This window comes from Phocoena sinus, chromosome 3 (assembly GCF_008692025.1).
Source record: "Phocoena sinus isolate mPhoSin1 chromosome 3, mPhoSin1.pri, whole genome shotgun sequence".
Classification (NCBI taxonomy): domain Eukaryota; kingdom Metazoa; phylum Chordata; class Mammalia; order Artiodactyla; family Phocoenidae; genus Phocoena; species Phocoena sinus.
In genome coordinates this window covers 87,337,922-87,353,853 of record NC_045765.1, presented here as the reverse complement: position 1 = coordinate 87,353,853, position 15,932 = coordinate 87,337,922, and the positions used below count along the sequence as shown (strand labels likewise).

Sequence of the window (15,932 nt, the reverse complement as noted above, 5' to 3'; positions counted from 1 at the left end):
GTTACCTCAGGAGGAATAAAAAATATATATATTTATAAAATACTATTCATGAAAAGAGTAATCTATACATTTGGGAAACGTTTTCAACCTTCTGCTCAAGAGGACCATCTCATGTTATTTGGTGGGACATACGTTAATCCATATTTATGCCCTTTGGACATAAGGAGCAACATGTTGGAAACACTGTTTACTGACTTGGCATTCATGAAATTCACTAGGCCTGAATTGTGGCATTAGCTCAGTCCAGAAGATATGAAATCATTCAGGTTTCTAAAAGGGAATAAGGACAGCATCACCTCCAAGCCTCCATTTCACACATCATCACTCAAAATACCTTCATATTTTACAACCTTTTGAAAATAACATTTATCAGCATGCTTAATATTAGATTCAGGGTATATTTCCTTGTTGTTTTTGTTATTTGTTGCTAATATTGCCATTTTGTTTTAATTAGTATAATTGGTATTATAGTGCAATTAACGTTTTATTATTCTTTGTATCCAGTCAACTTAGTGAAAGCTAGAATATGAGTTATTGGCAGGTACTCTTGCTGTTATTACATTGAAATTTTCTTATTTTGCATACTGATTGAATGACCATCTGTCCCAATTTTTCATCTCCAAGTTTAAGTATTTGTGATATCATGAATTTGGAAAAAGTAAGATCCTTCCTAAGATATGATAGGCATGTAGTGCATGAAAATAACAGAATATTAATGACATGCGAATTGACTGGAAAGAGTTGAAATGACTCCTCTAACACCTGATCTATTCCATTTATTAATTGATTTTCTTCTCCAACTTATAGTCTATGCATTCATAGTTCACTTGGCTATTCGGTCTTTAACAATGAACCTAAGTGTGAACATGAATACCTAATTTTTATGCACCAGAACCTGCCTCATTGTCATTCATCAAAACAGTTGCCTTCTTGTAGACAAAACAATTGAACAAGGTAATAAACCAACTCTGTGGCTACAATTATAATATTTTTATATCTATTAAACTGTGAAGTCAAGTGAGGTTTTCAATTTATGCTCATTCAGTGTTGTGCTGTGCAGTATCAGGGGCTCTGAACCACTGGAGGATGTCAATTTAAACCACTGAGGAACTGGCCAATAGAAGAAATGAGTGATGAGCCAATTCCCAAATATCTATGGTCCTGCTCTGTAAAAATCTTCAGATCATTGTAGTTTTAATTTTAATGGTACTGAAAACACTATTAGAGTCTGTATTCAGCTGTTTCCATTTCTAAGAAAAACTAAGAAGAAAAAAATGGAGAGATGAGGGAAATAATATAGCTAAATAAAATAAAAACTCTAAAGAAAAGACTTTATTTTTTTTTCTAGAAACAAACAGAATTGTTCTGCCTTGGGAAAATTTCTGCCTTAAATTTTTATTAACAAGCCATATACCAGAGAACCAATTTATACTGTAAACAGATTCATTTTATGATAAATATTGGGCACATATTGTTTTGAAAAAAATATAGTAGTTAGAATAGATACATTTTCTTTTTGTCCTAGAATTCTACACTCTAAATCATGAAAACATGTTTATTTCTTTAATAGAACTCCTGGAATAAAATGGACCAGATACTTCTCTAAATCAGTTTTGGATTGATTTATCTGTGTATTGAATTGACATACTATTTGATTAGAATGATGAATAAATTCAATTAAAAGGATAAACCAGTTTTGCACAATAGGCACTGCCTAGGAAACAAATATTGTATAACCATATGGTTTATTGGAAATGTTTACCATAAAGCATAAGTAAACTAAAAACAACATCATATTATACTGCTAAATTTAGTTCAGTTTGCTTTGGGTTGGGAAGAAGGTAAACTTTTTCAATAACAATATGGCTTTATTTTATAACAATTTCTTAATTTATACTGCAATTTGATTTTCAGTTTTATAGTTCTTTTATTCCTCAAATATTGTGAAACATAGTTAAATATTTAAGATTTAGAAGCGTAAATGTGGAGAGATACTATTTATATTTATTGTCTTTTCTAATTTTCATTCAAGAGGAAACAATATTTTATAATAAATTAACTCAAATATCTAAAAAAATCTAGAAAAAAGTTTTCATATAAATAAGGATTTATTAAATTTTACATTATAAAAAATAAAATTTTACAAATTCACTTTATGTGTGTTTGTATGTGCATTTTTTGTATAGTAAAAGTTCACTTGCATAATGAGTGATTGAGGATTTTCTCTTTTTTAAAAAACTATTTTGTCAAAAATTATTTCATGCACACCTATGGTCCTGAATTCATAAACAGACACTTGAATACACTGGAAAATTATACAAAGATGTTTTTATTATTTTTGAAAGTATGTATTTTTTAAAATTGATTAATGGTATTAAATTAAAAAGAGGGAAATCCTTTAAAATAATATTATCTCTCCTGTATTATTTTTGGAGCACTTCATTTGAACTTTTTAGAAATTCAAATTAGATGGTTTCTTTATCACTTTTTAATAGTGATCTTTAAAATCTGTGTGTGATTTGGTGAAGAATAACATCATCTGTGGTTTTAATATGTATCAGAGCTCATCTATAAATATTACAGATTAAAAGCATCTTACTTTTAGGCATGGACACTTTATTTTTGCCCAAGGACATTAAAAAGTGTATTTCAAGTTAAAAAAAAATGGATACAATTCCAGTGATACTGGGTTATACAATATTGTATTATATATAAATACATATATTTCAATCTCCTGAAAATATGAAAATGTGACACTATATATGTAATGTGGATATATATGTAATATGGAGATTTTACATTCCATCCCTTTATCTTCACTTACCCTTCTATACATTTTAACTGTAAATATTCATTGAGAACTTGCTATTTATGAGAAGTGGTACTAGACATTTGGGATACATCAGTAAATAAATCTAATGAGACACTGATGTCACAAAATTTACATTTTTCAGCAATCAGAGAAGAAGAAAAAATAAGAGTAATTCAAATTGGGGAAGAAGAAGTAAAACTGTTACTGTTTGCAGATGACATGACACTATACATAGAAAATACGAAGGATGCTGCCAGAAGAGCTCATCAGTGAATTCGGTAAAGTTGCGGGATACGAATTAATACACAGAAATCTCTTACATTCCTATATGCTAACAATGAAAGATCAGAAAGAGAAATTAAGAAGAATAAAATACATACAAAATAAAATAAAATACTGCATCAAAAAGAATAAAATACATAGGAATAAACCTACCTAAGGAGACAAAAAACCTGTACTCTGAAAACTGTAAGACACTGATGAAAGAACTCAAAGATGACACAAACAGATGAAAAATATACCACGTTTTGGATTAGAAGAATCAATAGTGTCAAAATGACTATACTACCCAAGGCAATCTACAGATCTGATGCAATCCCTATCAAATAACTAATGGCATTTTTCACAGAACTAGAACAAAAACTCTTAAGTTTATATGATAACACAAAGACCCCAAATGGCCAAAGCAATTCTGAGAAAAAAAAATTGAGCTGGAGGAATCAGACTCCCTGACTTCAGACTATACTACAAAGCTATAGTCTTCAAAATAGTATGGAACTGGCACAAAAACAGACATATATATCAATGGATCAGGATAGAAAGACCAGAAATAAACCCAGACACCTATGGTCAATTAATCTATGACAAAGGAGGCAAGAATATACATTGGAGAAAAGACAGTATCTTCAATGAGTGGTACTGGGAAAACTTGACAGCTACATGTAAAAGAATGAAACTAGAACATTCCCTAACACCATACACAAAAATCAATCAAAGACCTAAATGTAAGACTAGATACTATAAAACTGAGAGGAAAACATAGGCAGAACACTCTGACATAAATCACAGCTATATCTTTTTTGATCCACCTCCTAGAGTAATGAAAATAAAAACAAACAGAACCTAATTAGACTTAAAAGCTTCTGCACAAAAGAGGAAACCATAAGTGAAATGAAAAGACAGCCCACAGAATGGGAGAAAATATTTGCAAATGAGGTGACCGACAACGGATTAATCTCCAAAATATACAAACAACTCATGCAGCTCTATGTCAAAAAAACAAACAACCCAATCAAACAATGGGCAGAAGATCTAAATAGACATTTCTCCAAAGAAGACATACTGATGGCCAAAAAGCACATGAAAAGATGCCCAACATCACTAATTATCAGAGAAATGCAAATCAAAACTACAATGAGGTATCACTTCACACTGGTCAGAATAGGCACCATCAAAAAGTCTACAAACAATGAATGCTGGAGAGGGTGTGGGGAAAAGGGAACCCTCCTACACTGTTGGTGGGAATATAAATTGGTACAACCACTATGGAGAACAGTATGGAGGTTTCTTAAGAAACTAAAAGTAGAACTATCATATGATCCTGCAATCCCATTCCTAGGCATATATCTAGAGAAGAACATAATCTGAAAAGACACATGCACCCCAATGTTCATTACAACACTATTTACAATAGCCAAGACATGGAAGCAACTTAAATATCCACTGACTGAGGAATGGATAAAGAAGATGTGGTACATACACACAGTGGAATATTACTCAGCCATAAAAAAGAATGAAATAATGCCATTTGCAGCAACATGGATGGACTTGGAGATTATCATACTAAGTGAAGTAAGTCAGACAGAGAAAGACCAATATATGATATCACTCATACGTGGAATCTAATTTTTAAAAAATGATACAAATAAACTTATGTACAAAACGGAAATAGACTTACAGGTATTGAAAACAAACTTATGCTTACGAAAGGGGAATCATGGTGGGGGAGGTATAAATCAGGAGTTTGGGATGAACATACACATACAACTATATGTAAGATAGATAACCAACAAGGACCTACTGTATAGGATATGGAACTCTACTCAATATTTTTTACTAACCTATATGAGAAAAGAATCTGGAAAAGAATGAATATATGCATAACTGAATCACTTTGTTGTACACCTGAAACTAACACAACATTGTAATTCAACTATACTCCAATAAAATTAAAATAAAATAAAGAATTTACATTTTCATTATGTATTATATGTGTATGTAGTGGGAACAAATGATAGATAAATAAAATAAAGTGATGATTAGTTTTATGTGTTAACCTGACTGGGCTAAGGAATGCCCAGATAGCTGGTGTTTTCAAAAGAGATTAACATTTGAATTAGTTGAATGAATAAAGTAGATGTGCACTCACCAATATGGGTGGGCACCATGCAATCACTGAGGGCCCAAATAGAACAAAAAAATAGAATAAGGGCAAATTATCTTTCTCTTCCTGAGCCTGGACATCCATCTTCTCCTTCCCTCAAACATTGGAGCTCTGGGTTCTTTGAACTTTGGACTCTGGGACTTATACCAGTGGCCCCTAGTCCTCAGGCCTTCCTACACAGACTGAATTTCCTACATCACTGGTTTTCTGGGTTCTCCAGCTTGCACTGGAGATCATGGCAGATCATGGGACTTCTTGGCCTCCATAACAGTCTGAGCCAATTCCTATAATAAATATAATCTCTATCTGTATCTCTAACCTCTAGCTCTAGCTCTACCTCTATTTCTACATTTACATCTGCATGTACATCTATCCTGTTGGTTCTGTTTCTCTGGAGAACCTGACTAAACATCTGCCTAAAGTGTACTATTACAGGGTTTTGAATTCTTGACCAAGAAGCTACTTTACATTGCAGCATAAGGAAAGCAAAGTTTAAGCTGCTATCTAAGCCATTAAAAGGAGACAACCAACTAACAATTCGCTAAAAGAGCTTATAATAAATTTTTTCAAACTAGACTGTTCCTAGATCCAAAGAAAGAAATGAAATCAGTGGCGTCTAAGAATAGAAAGAGAAAAATTGTGCTGGTGAGGTATCAGGGAAATGAGGGAAGGGAGAAAGGGGCCAGAAGTGAGATGCACAGGCCAAGGACACATCATAAAAGGCTGAGCATGCCAGAATGGGGGTTTGTTTCTTATTATAATTGCACTGGCAAACCATTTCCAGATTTTAAGTAGGAAACCACAGGATATGATTATTTTAAAAATACTATTCTGGCCATTCTTCGCACACTGCAACGAAGAGTAGCCTCCGCTTGCTGCAACTACAGAAAGCCCGCGGACAGCAACAAAGACCCAATGCAGCCAAAAATAGAATAAATAAATTTATAAAAACAATAAATAAAATAAAATGTACTGTAGGAGTTGAGGCTGTGAAATAAAATTCATATTTTATGGCAAGACAAGAAAAATTTCAACATAAAAATTCTCCTCTGACCTTTGACCTCCTCTCTCCCCACACTGTGTATTGTGTATCTGCATTATGCATCGACCAAACCTTCCCTACCTGCTGGACCATAAAGAACAACATTCTCCTAGCATCAACAACTCCTTAAAACATATCATTCCTTCTTGATCTTGTAAGGGGTCACATGACCCATTACAATGATGGCTTAGATCTGTATTATGTAAACTGTCAATAATACATCATTTGATATACAGTCCTGTCTCAAAAAAACTTATACAACTGTGCCTTGACTTCTAATGGGTGAAACAGTTCTTGGAGCTTTCTGAGATGCTCTTCCAACGTTATATCAGTTTGAATAAAAACTTTCATTTATTTCTTAGATGGAGTGATTAATTTTTCATTGACAAGGCAAAATGGTAGCTCAGAGATTAATCAATGAAATCAATAAGCCTTCATAGTAGTACAGGCAAGACAGAAGAGAAGTTGCGACAAGGACTGCAGAAGCAAAAATGATAAGAAGTAGACCCATTTCGAAAATATTTTAGGGTTACTGTGGATAGTATTGAGATGCTAATACATAGTGTTCTTCAGTCTCCTCCATATCCCCAACCCAACCTTTGCCCCAGTTGCTTATTTTCCTCCTTTTAGATAATCAAGATACATTATCAAATATCCTTGCCTTAGGCCCAGGTGCAGACTTATGCCTTAGGTACATATAGTTGACTGTTCTTCCTTTATGGTAGCTGAGTGTTAACCAAAAACCCAAGATCACTTCTGGCAAGGCATTTGTTGTTTAGAAATTTTGAGAGCTTTAATAAAAGAAACATATTATTTAACTTAAGCCACTCTTAACTTTTATAGATGAGGAAATGTAAGCTCTAAAAGGGAAGAAATTTATCATGTATAACAGCCTATCCTCAGCATTCATCATTTGCTGTGGTATATTACTAATATATGCTCAACAATATGTTTTTTAGAGGAAAAGGTAACATACCTTATTAGTGTCAGGGCTGGAACTATAATGCAAGTCTCTTACCTTCAAAGAAGATCTCTTAAATCCTGTTTTCCCCTCAAATTCAGGAGACTGAATTTCTTCAAATCTGCAATCTCGGGCTCTGTTGTGGTCCTGAGTCCGGCTGTAGAAATCATGTGGAAGACAGATTATTATGAATTTTTTGTCATAATCTTTTATTTAAAGAATAACCTTTAACATTTTAGGCACCTAGTTATCTCTATTTTACCACATAATAGCCCAAAGAGGTAGTGCTTATGTCACATCTCACAGATGAGGGATCAGAGGCTCAAAGGGTTGTGTCAGTTTCTGAAGGTGACAAATAGAAGATGTCAACAGCAAATTTAATCCTAGACTATTTGACTCCAAATCCTATACTTGTAAACTCTATGCCAAGAGATAACTCAGTACCCAAGCTTTTGATTGCAAATAGTTTGAAAATCACCATCTTAGTTTTCATTTTTTTTTTAACTCTTGCTAATAAAACAAATATGTAAAACTATTAAATGCCAAGATCAGCCCTGCTTCTTCTCTTGTTATCACTTCTACTATTGTTACGTGGTTCCCTTCTTTATGATCTGTCTTAAAAAGGAATTGAAGAATTTTAGATACAATACAATATAAATATTAAATTAACACTTATGTACCCCCAATCCAGCTTACGAACTGAAGTGCTACCAAACGCTGAGGCTCTCTACATAGCTCCTATGAATACAGTCTACTAACTTAATAAGGTGGTTATCATTCCCATGGAATTTTACATGAAATAAAAATGTATAGGGCTTCCCTGGTGGCACAGTGGTTAAGAATCCGCCTGCCAATGCAGGGCACACAGGTTCAAGCCCTGGTCTAGGAAGATCCCACATGCCTTGGAGCAACTAAACCCATGTGCCACAACTACTGAGCCTGCTCTCTAGAGCCTGCAAGCCACAACCACTGAGCCTGCATGCCTAGAGCCCGTGCTCCGCAACAAGAGAAGCCACCACAGTGAGAAGCCCGCGCACTGCAATGAAGAGTAGCCCCCGCTCACTGCAACTAGAGAAAGCCTGCACGCAGCAATAAAGACCCAACACAGCCACAAATAAATAAATAAAATAAATAAGTTAAAAAAAAAGGTTTAACCTTAAAAATAAAGGTCCAAAACTTAAAAAAAAAAATGTATATATGCAGGATTTATAATCAGTGGGTATGAAACAAACAGTATAACAGAGTTTTTTGTTTTATTTTGTATAATTTTTTTAAATATATTGTTAAATAAAGTCAAATCTGAACTTGGCTAAAGAAAAACTATTTGAAAAGACTATTGTAACAGGAAGAACACTTAGACCTTGAGATCTGCAAGCATCTCAAAATCAAACAGCAAAAAAAAAAAAAAAAGCTTTTCTTGTATAGGAAGGAGTAAGCAAGATCAGCAAGAACTTTGAGGGGAAATCACTCAAGCAGGTGGGGATGAGCAGACAGCATGGCTGGGGTGATTTAACAGGCATTGTTTCTTACTGTGGCCAGCTAATTATCAGAGTGAGCTTTTTTTTTTTTTTTCAGAGTGAGCTTTTAAGGCAGTATGTACTGCCTCTTAGTAATTCCTTAAAAATGGGAGTCTTTAAAGTTCATAGGATTGTGGGGAGGGTCAAAGCCTAATTAAACTTTGGCTGGGCCACATGAGTGAGTAACCGGCAATTTTGCACAACTGATCAGCCTTTTCATTATTTTAGATGGATGGTGTCTGTCTTTAAATATTATTAGAGATGGAATAAGAGTCATTTTTGAGGTTTATAGTTTGAAGGATGGGCTGGTCTTCACTTTCTTGCTGGCCTTGAAGGACTAGTTGTATCATCTGTTGAGCACGGTTTAGGACTGTCTAAGAAATCATGGAACATCTAAGAGACTTGACAAAAACTATGCCTAAGAATGTACTAAAGAAAGAGTCAAAGCAAGATGGCACTTAGGAGGCTCCTGAGATCCCCTCCTGCCATGAACACACTTAATGAACAGCTACACATGGAGCAATTCTCTTTGAAAAACATCCAGAAAATAGCTGAGTGATTCCTACACATTAGACAAAAAGGAAAATATCCACATCAAAATGGCAGGCTCTAGGGACTGACTGTGAGTCTACCCAGAGACCAGGGCTGCTGATAGAGACCACTTCTGCCTTCTCCCTCCAACCTGCTCAAGAAAATTCCTGGAAGGAGCTTTTACAAACATCTCAGCACTGCAGGTTTTACAGCTGCTGCCAAGGGAAAGGTTCCCAAATGTCTGGCTCTGATAGCCAAAGGGGCTTCCATTTGTCAGTCCCAATCCTATAGGACTGTAGCAAACAAAGAAGCAATTCTTTTTCTTAATTTTATTTTTTTCTTATTCCAGTTTTATTGAGATATAATTGACATATAACACTGTATAAGTAAAAACTATGGAATGCTTCACAAATTTGAGTGTCATCCTTGCGCAGGGGCCATGCTGATCTTCTCTGTATCATTCCAATTTTTAGTATAAGTGCTGCCAAAGCAAGCACCAAAGAAGTAATTAGAACAAGCTATCCTACCAGCTATCCTACTCCTCAAGACACTAGAAAAAGAAGAGCAAATTAAGTCTAAAGTTAGCAGAAGGAAGTAAATAAGAAAGATTAGTGAGAAATAGAAACTTAAAAAAAAGAGAACAGATCAATGAAACTAAGAGTTATTTTTTTTGAAAAGATAAGCAAAATTGACATAATGTTACCTAGACTTACTAAGAAAAAAGAAATGAAGACTAAAATAGATAAAATCATAAATGAAAGAGGAAACATTACAACTGACACCATTACAACTGTAAAAGAGTACTATAAAAATTATACATCAACAAAGTGCACAACATAGAAGAAATGCATAAATTCCTAGAAACAGAAAACCCACCAAGTCTAACTCATGAAGAAATAGAAAATCTGAACAGAATAATTACGAGTAAGAAGACTGATTCAGTAATCAAAACTTCCCAATAAATAAAAGTCCAGGACTAGAGGGTTTTACTGGTAAATTCTACCAAACATTTAAAGAATATTAATACCAATCCTTCTCAGACCCTTCCAGAAAATAGAAGAGGGAAGAATACTTCCAAACTCATTTTATGAGGCCAGATAAGGACAACAAGAAAAGAAAATTTCAGGTTAACATCCCTAATCGATATAGATGTAAAGATTCTCAACAAAATATTAATGCACTAAATTTAACACTACATTAAAGGATCATGCACCTTGATCAAATGGGATTTATTTCTGGGGTGCATTATGATTCAACATCACACATTATAAATGTGACAGACAACATTAAGAAAATAAATAATAAAAACTAATGGTCATTTCAATTGGTGCAGAGGAAGCATTTCACAAAATTCAACATCTTTTGTGGTAAGAACTCTACACAAACTGGGCATGGAGGGAATGTACCTCAACATAATAAACACCATCTGTGACAAACCCACAACTAACATCACAGTCAATGGTGAAATGCTGAAAGCTTTTCCTCTAAGATCAGGAACAAGACAAGGATGTCCACCTTCATCACTTTTATTCAACATAGTGCTGGAATTCCTAGCCAGAGCAATTAGGAAAGAAAAATAAATAAAAGGGAACTGAATCAGAAAGGAAGAATAAATTGTCTCCATTTGCAGGTAACATAGTATTATATATAGAAAACCCTTAAATCTCCACCAAAAAACTGTTAGGACTAATCAACAATTTCAGTAAAGTTGCTGTATATAAAATCAATATAAAAATATCAGTGGTATTCTTATACACTAACAACAAACTATGCAAAAATAAATTATAAATTAGGAAAATAATCCCATTTACAATAATATGAAAAAGAATAAAGTTCTTAGGTGTAAATTTAACCAAGAAGGTGAGAAATCAGTATGCGAAAACTATGAATCATTAATGAAAGAAACTGAGGAGGACTCAAATAAATAGAAAGGTATTCCATGTTCATTTACTGGAGGAATTAATATTGTTAAAATGTCTATATTACCCAAAGCAATCTACAAATTTAATGCAATCCCTATCAAAATCCCAATGGTATTTTTCAGAGAAATAGTCCAGAAATAAACTCACACATACATGGTCAATTCATTTCAACAAAGGAGCCAAGAATATACAATGAGGAATCGGGAGTCTCTTCAATAAATAGTACTGGAATAACTGGAAACTCATATGCAAATGCATTAAATTGGACCACTATCTTACACCAATCACAAAAATTAACTTGAAATGTATTAGACTTAAATATAAGACCTGAAACCATAAAATTTCTGGAAGAAAACAGGAGGTAATCTCCTTGACTTTGGTCTTGGCAATGATATTTTGGATTTGACACCCAAAGCAAAGGCAACAAAAGCAAAAATAAACAAGGAGGACTACCTCAGACTAAAAATCTCCTGCAGAGTAAAGGAAACCATCAACAAAATGAAAAAGCACCCTATGGGATAAAAGATAATACTTGCAAACCACATACTAGACAATGGGATGATATCCAAAATATATGAGGAACTCATGTAACTCAACAACTGATAAAACAATCCTAATAAAAAAATGATCAAAGGACCTAAATAGACATTTTTTTTCCAAAGAAAACATACAAATGATAAACAGGTACTTGAAAGGGTGTTCAACATCACTAATCATCAGGGAAATGCAAATCAAAACCACAGTGAGCTATCACCTCACATCTGTTAGGATGTCTGTTATCAAAAGGACAAGAGATAACAAATGCTGGTGAGAATGTGGAGAAAAAGGAATACTTGTACACTGTTGGTGGGAATGTAGCACTATGGAATATACTATGGTGGTTCCTCAAAACTTAAAAATTCAACTCTCAGATGATCCAGCAATTCTACTTCTAAGTATATAACCAAAAGACATGAAATCATTATCTTGAAGAGATATCTGTACTCCCGTTATTCACAATAGCCACAGTATGGAACCAATGCAGGTTTCCATCAATAGATGGAAGGATAAAAAATCATCATACACACACACACACACACACAGTATGGAACACTATTCAGCCTTAAAAAAAAAAAAGTAAATCCTGTTATTTGTGACAACATGGTCAAGAATGAACCTGAAAGCCATTATGCAAAGTGAAATAAGTCAAATGGAGGAAGACAAATACCACATGGTACCACTTATTTGTGAAATATAAAAAAAAAATAGTCAAATTCATAGAAACAAACAGAGGGTAGAAAAGTGGTTGCCAGGCCATCACATTGTACATTTTGCATATCTTAGTTTTCTTTGCCAATTATACCTCAATAAAGCTGGTGGGGTCGGGGGCAGGGGAGTTGAAGCACATCGTTCAACACGCACACTCACATACAAAAGAATATATAAGAAAATTAATGAGCGTTAAAATCTGATTATGAGAGTAAAAACAAGATTAGAGGTTTGAAGGGGATAAATTCAGGGGATTCAGAACATTGGACTCAAAGTGTCCTTAGATAGCAGAATGAGGAGAGTAGTCCTGTTTCAACAAATTTCCTGTTTTATGGTCTACATATTTTCAGTGGTGGCACAGACAACAGAGTTTTCAGGGATCATATACACAGCAGTCACTGTGACCACTGCACAAGTGTATCCTTGGGAAACCAGAATCATGTTCAATGTTATATGATTGTAGAGGACCCTTCACTGGAGTACCTGTAGTTCTCTGGTGATGATGTTTGTTGGTTTGGTAAAATAGTCAAGAGTCCTGGTTATTTCCTAGAGCAGAGCATGTGAATTGCAGTAGTTCCAGTGAACTTCCTTTGGGGTCCATATGTCAGCAGCAACAGGCACAAAGATTACCCATAAATGATCTACTGTGAGAGTCAAACATTTTAGCTTTATTCAAATTTCTTAGCTTCTTGTTCCAAGTTTTTGTGGGTACTCTGTGAGAAAGGACATTCATAGACTCCTTTTAGTGCTAGAATTTTACACCTAAGCTTGTAGCTGTAAAACCTTGTTACAGACCTTTTTCTTCACCTAGTGTCTGAAAAATTTAAATCAGAGTTCATACAGTAAAGTGAGAAAAGAAGATAGTCTAGTTAAAGATTTGATAAGGGCTAATTAGAATAGCTAGATAACAGTATCCAATCCAGTTAGCAGGCAGATACTAATAGGCACATTTGCCATAAATAAAATATGTCTCACTGTGTGCCATTCAGGAGATGATTGTCCTATGGGTTTGTATTTTAGAATTTGTATGAAACATTTTGATGAAGATGTTGTCTCAACTCCCAATCTTGTAGGGAATCCTCTTTTTTGTTTGTTTTTTTTATTGCTGTTGTTTTTTGTGGGTCAGGGCATGTAAGTCAGATACAGACCAAGGCTTAAACATAACTACAGGAGAAGGTGACTGAGTCATTTAACTTCCCTCCCCCTGAATCTGAATACTAGGGGAGCAAAACCAAAGCCTTAAGTAATTTTAGGAAATTCGGGAGTGGAAAAAATAAGAACAGGTTTGGGGAGGGGTGTGTAAATACAAAGAGGGTTAGGACATGGTGACGGAGGAGACAGGAACATGTTTGGAGGAGCAGTGTGATAAGGAGAGGGAACACAGGGAAATGGGAGCATCTTTGAGGTTGGAATCGATGTGGGATTAACAGTTGAGGATGTGAATGTTGACATATTGAGTAGCTTCAGATAGAGTAGGCTGAGATTGTTGGATGGCCTGATTGAGATTAGACTGAGAAAGGTCTTTTTCTTCTTTACACCAGGAGAAATAAGCAAACTTTTTTTAGAAGAGATTTTGGAACACTGATATTCAAGGGCCCTCTGGAAATGAACCAATTTGGAGGGACTCCAAGAACTCTTGCTCTCATAAACAATGCTGCCATGAGCATTCTTTACTTCTCTTTCTGTGGATAAGTCAAAGTTTCTCAAAATGACATATCTAGACTAGAATTTCAGAGTCATGGGAACCAGGACCTTTAACTTTACTAGATAGTGTAGGTATATTTTGAAAGTAATTGTACCAGTTTTATTTTTACCATAATAAGATTTATGCTTGGTTCAAATCTTCACAACATTCAGTTTTGTGAAACATATATTTACTCAAACTGAGGATTTGGGATGTAAGATGGTCTCTCATTCCTTGTGGTTTTATTTTTATTTTCCAAAGAGGTTGAGCATTTTTTTTCTCAGATACTTTCTTAATAATATTGCCTATTTTATATTTTTTACAGGATCATTTATAATTTCCTTATACCTTTGTAGGAATTCTTTAAATACTATAGATGTGAAACCTTCACTGGTTGTAAGTATTGAAAATGTCTTCTCCCAGTCAGCAAACTGTCATTTTGCCTGTTGAAATACTGAATTTTGAAGAGTAAGGTAGACTCATGTGTTCAGTTTTTCATTTTATAATTTGTGACTGTTTAAATAATCTTTGCCTACTTTCAGGTTGTAGAGATATTTTTTCTATATTTTCTTAAACTTAAAAAAGTGCTTTTGATTCTAAAACCACTGTGTTCTTTTGAACTGATTTTAGAAGTAAGAATATTGGAATTCTATTGGAATCTAAATTTCAATCTGCAATATTAGGTGGGGGCTCCAGAACTCATCCTCCATTTTAACAAGACTTCTCCAACAGTGCCATCCCTCAACATCTGCAGCCTTGGGACCTCAGGATTTAATCTGTCATTCTTCCTTGCCCTGTACTGCAAGAAAGTCAGGATCACAGGCCATACTTTACTTGTTGGACTATAGTCCTCATATGATCCTATACATACTCTTCCTTCTGACCCTATCTGTCACACCTCTCCATTTCCTTAACTTTCATTGTGCTAGGTTAAATTTAAGATTCCTAACAGAAGCCTTCTTAATCTGTAGACTCTTCTGTGAGTATTTCCTTTGTAGTCTTTTTTTAGTTGCAATTTCAGTCATAAGCATTCTACTTTCTCTGACTACTCCCTGTAATCATCTACAACTCACCCAATCTCTCCTCCTCCTTTCTTGAATATTTTATTTACTGAGTCCCTATCTCCCTCTCCAACAATACTCCAGTTATTATTCTTGATATCCATGTAAATGATACTTGCAATATCCTTTCTGTCATATGATCTAATTTCATCCAAAGACCTTGCCCTCAATCCTACCTCAGTCAGTCCATTATCAAATCAAAACTTTCCCAAATCACACTCTATTACTCCATTGACAGCAAATCTTTAATTCAATGGAAGTTTAAATCCAGTAATGCAAACACTTTTTATTCACCTCTCATCCCCCTCCCCATGAACTTTACTCCCTTTTAGCTGTTATTCTGTTGTCAATCGTTTTGAACATTCTACTGCATATGCTCTTCACTCCCTTGCTTCTTTATCCTTTTGCACTATTTGTTTCTGCCACACAACCTAGTTATATCTAATGACTTACCCCATTCTTTTTTCAGTCAGCTAAACTTTTCCCCAAAATAACGCACAATCATGTTACTAGTCTCATTTTAAATCAGTAATTAATCACCAAAAGAGGATTTTGATGCTTAGTCCATTGTCTCTTCTGTGAAATAGGATTTCATATTTTCTGGTCATCTCTAAAAGCTACAGTCTCCTTCCCCATCCTCATTGACACTATTTTATTCTAATTCAGAGAGAAAACTGAAGCAATTAAGAGAATTTCCACTTCCAGCAGGTC

General features: G+C 34.5%; 1 non-coding gene across 1 annotated transcript; it reads right to left on the bottom strand.

Moving 5' to 3' along the window:
- Positions 1-9,695: 9,695 nt before the first annotated feature.
- On the bottom strand, positions 9,696-9,803 carry LOC116752472. The gene has a single exon (XR_004349537.1). It is a non-coding gene; the product is annotated as a U6 spliceosomal RNA (small nuclear RNA).
- Between the last annotated feature and the right edge of the window lie 6,129 nt (positions 9,804-15,932).